The sequence below is a fragment of the Centropristis striata genome, chromosome 4, assembly GCF_030273125.1.
Source record: "Centropristis striata isolate RG_2023a ecotype Rhode Island chromosome 4, C.striata_1.0, whole genome shotgun sequence".
NCBI lineage: Eukaryota > Metazoa > Chordata > Actinopteri > Perciformes > Serranidae > Centropristis > Centropristis striata.
In genome coordinates this window covers 28045260-28045557 of record NC_081520.1, presented here as the reverse complement: position 1 = coordinate 28045557, position 298 = coordinate 28045260, and positions in this window count along the sequence as shown.

Sequence of the window (298 nt, the reverse complement as noted above, 5' to 3'; positions counted from 1 at the left end):
CGGCCCTTGGACCCAAAAAGAACAATTTTACTCTCATCAGTCCACAAAATGTTCCTCCATTTCTCTTTAGGCCAGTTGATGTGTTCTTTGGCAAATTGTAACTTCTTCTGCACATGCCTTTTTTTTTAACAGAGGGACTTTGCGGGGGATTCTTGTAAATAGATTAGCTTCACACAGACATCTTCTAACTGTCACAGCACTTACAGGTAACTCCAGACTGTCTTGATCATCCTGGAGCTGATCATTGGCTGAGCCTTTGCCATTCTGATTATTCTTCCATCCATTTTGATGGTTGTCT